Source organism: Taeniopygia guttata, chromosome 2, assembly GCF_048771995.1.
Source record: "Taeniopygia guttata chromosome 2, bTaeGut7.mat, whole genome shotgun sequence".
NCBI lineage: Eukaryota > Metazoa > Chordata > Aves > Passeriformes > Estrildidae > Taeniopygia > Taeniopygia guttata.
Window position 1 is genome coordinate 24,605,575 of NC_133026.1, and position 3,267 is coordinate 24,608,841.

Sequence of the window (3,267 nt, forward strand, 5' to 3'; positions counted from 1 at the left end):
CTAAAACTCCATTTTCTATGTTAACTCTACATAAATAATGTGGAAATTTCATATGCAACAACTCAGTAGCTGTTTCCTGTGGGCTTTGTTTGAAAGCTCCTTTACCCCTTTTCATCTCACATGAAGACACACTATGAAGACTACTTGAATTGATTTCTACTGACTTCTTCATCTGTTTCTTAGTATGGTTATGAAGTTTAAAATAATTTTTTTTGTTAAATTCACAGCCTTTTACAACCTTAAACTCTAATGGCTCCTAAAAAATTGCAAATTTTAAATTCATTATCTGATATGATCTGGATCTAGTGTGTTGAAACCAAACTGGGACCTGTACTGCATTTCCAAATTGCTTTGCATGTACCATGAAAACAGATCTGTGGAAAGACAGCTCTTTGAGAGAAGGGTAGTCTCATAAAATATAATCATAGAATCATTGAATTTTAAAGGGTGGGAATGGACCTGAAAGTTCATCTAGACTTGACCACCCCTGGCAGATTGCTCAAGGTGTTATCCAACTTGGCTTTGAACATGGCCAGAGTTGGGGCACCCACAATCTTCTTAAACAACCTGTTCCAGTGTCTAACTACCCTCACAGTAAAAAATTTCTTCCTAATATCTAACCAAAATTCTCAATCTTTCAATTTATTATACCCATTACTCCTTGTCCTATCACTACAGCTCCCGAAAAAGAGTACATGAGAAAGCAGCTGAAAGAAAATGGGCTCCAGTGATTTCACTGCATATGGATTTGTTCTGGTTTTGGGCTTTAGAGAAAGCCATACACCATTAGTTAAACCTGTCCGTTCAAGTATTTTTAAAGCACAAGGAAAAACAACACATCAAAGAATTTGGTCTACCTGCCAGCCATCTGAGCAATTATCGAAGTGTGTTATGCACAGGAGATTTAAAGCTAGGGGCAAAAAACAATAACTTTCCTGTAGATTCCAACTCACCAGTTACACAAAATTGCTGGAAATGGCACAACTATTCAGTTACCTGTTAATTCCTAAATGACAAATCTTTGTTCAGCCTGAAGTGCACAGTAGCCCATGTTGATATTTTGTATATATGTGGTTACATTTTAACACCTTAAAATAACACAGATCCTTTAGAGCTCACAAGCAACACAATAGAGCACCATATAGACAAACAAATAAGACAGAATGTTGCAATATTCGACTAAAATGAAACTACTTCTATGTAATTTCATTCTTAAATAATGATGCATGGAAATATTTTAGTCTGTTAACCCATTACTTCATACTTCAGCAAATTAGGGTTTCAGTGAACCTGAGACTAAATAGAAAATTCCACATTTCTAAAATACCACTGAATGGCTAGGTTTGGAAGGGACTTTAAGATTATCTGATTCCAGTCCCCTGCCATGGCAGAGGAAAAGGAAAAACACGTCCCTGGGTGGGCTCGAACCACCAACCTTTCAGTTAACAGCCGAACGCGCTTACCGATTGCGCCACAGAGACTCCCTTAGCACTGCAATCTTCATAAGAAAAAATAATTTCCCTACCCAAATAAATTTTTGTTCCTAAAACCATTGATTTCAAGTAGCAGAAATTTAGTGCAGAGATGCTAAAAGAGAACCTGGTCATCACATGGCATTGGTATTGCTGGCAGCCAGAAGGAAGGCTTATAATGCTGCACAAACACAGCAAATCTTGCACTGTGGCTGTGTAGGCTTCCAAAGGCTGTCCTATAAATATAAAGAATTCTGCATTTTAAGAAGGCACAACTGGGAGCACAAGGGAGAACCAAAAAAAAGGAACAATATGAAACAAAGTGTTCATGAAAAGAGAATAACTCAATTTGAAAAGGAACTAACAGTGACTGCCATTATTCCTCAACCAGGAGTCAAGAAAAGAGAGGAGGAAATAGAAAAAACTTACACTTGCATATCAAAAAATTAATCCAAATCAAACATTCTTAACCCATTACTTTGATGGATACAAAGATTTAAGGATAAAAATGCAAGCAGCTGAAAGAAATATCATTTGTAATAGTCAGCTGAGCTGGGTTCCAGCTCCTTTCTCAGGACTGTGTAGCTGCACAGCAATGACACACCCCATGAAGCAGAAAGGTGTGGCCCCTTGACTGTCCTTAATTAAAGGGGACACATGACTTAAATATTTGCTATCGCCCATTTCCTTTCCCTGTCTTCATCTGATCCATCTTTGTTTCAGATCCACAGAAGCCTGAAATGAAAACACTATTAAGCCTCATGTTATAGAACAGCAGATGTATTTATCTCTTAGTGATAAAGCTAAATATGGCCTTTGTACATGTGATTTCATAATTACTTCAGTTAATATCTGTCTGATTTTAGTACAGACTATTGAGAAACCGTTTTTATACCTATTACAGAAGTAGAAATCTGTAAAAGCAGTAATTGCTGATAGAATTTCCAGGTTCTTACAGGTTTGAGGGCATATTTGTTTCAGCATTTGGCTACAAATTCAGTACTCAGGCTACACTGCTTGATTGAACAAGTCCACTAAGAAAAAGGCTTCTTACACTTTGTACTCCTTCTTCATTTAATGCAATCAAATATTTGCAATAGGTGGCTACCATGCATACACATGCCACATGGAAACTTGATTCTTAGGGAAAAATTGATTATCATTATAAGGGTGAAAACCCAGCAATTAAAATGTCTGATGCCTAAGATGCCAAGATTTGGCAGGTCCCAAAAGTTGCCCAGGCAAAAGCTGCATTACTGAAAGTACTACACCACCCAGGAATCCATTGGAAATACAGCTTTATTTCTGGAATTACAATTTGACCAGAGCAATCTGGCAATGCTGCACCATTCAAATTAAGAAATTATATGGTTTGGGGTATGGCAGATCCTACTAATTAATTAGTCAACACTTAACCTGTAAGTTAATGTAGGGAATATTCTACTTATTATATAACAAACAGTATGTTCCTTATGAACATATGATCATTTCCCTTATGAAACTTCAAGATTAGAGGTATGTGATAATATTTTTTCTAGCTCTGGTGCTTATATTCCTTGATATATATACTTGTGAAAAATTAATTACACTATTACAAACATACACAAACTCAAAGGGGAAAATATCACATGAGAATACCCTACTATTCCTCTGAGAATATTTAAATGTCAGCTCTTTGGTACATCTGACTTTATACTACAGTAGCCAATTCATCTTCTTACATGCTCCAAGTCCTTGTGATTACCTTGTGCCTTTGCCTGAGGATAGGAGCTCCAACTTGAGAAGCTACACATGG

The 3,267-nt window shown here is 36.7% G+C and overlaps 1 non-coding gene across 1 annotated transcript; it reads right to left on the reverse strand.

Moving 5' to 3' along the window:
• Positions 1-1,407: 1,407 nt before the first annotated feature.
• Positions 1,408-1,481, reverse strand: TRNAN-GUU (transfer RNA asparagine (anticodon GUU)). The gene has a single exon. It is a non-coding gene; the product is annotated as a tRNA-Asn (tRNA).
• Between the last annotated feature and the right edge of the window lie 1,786 nt (positions 1,482-3,267).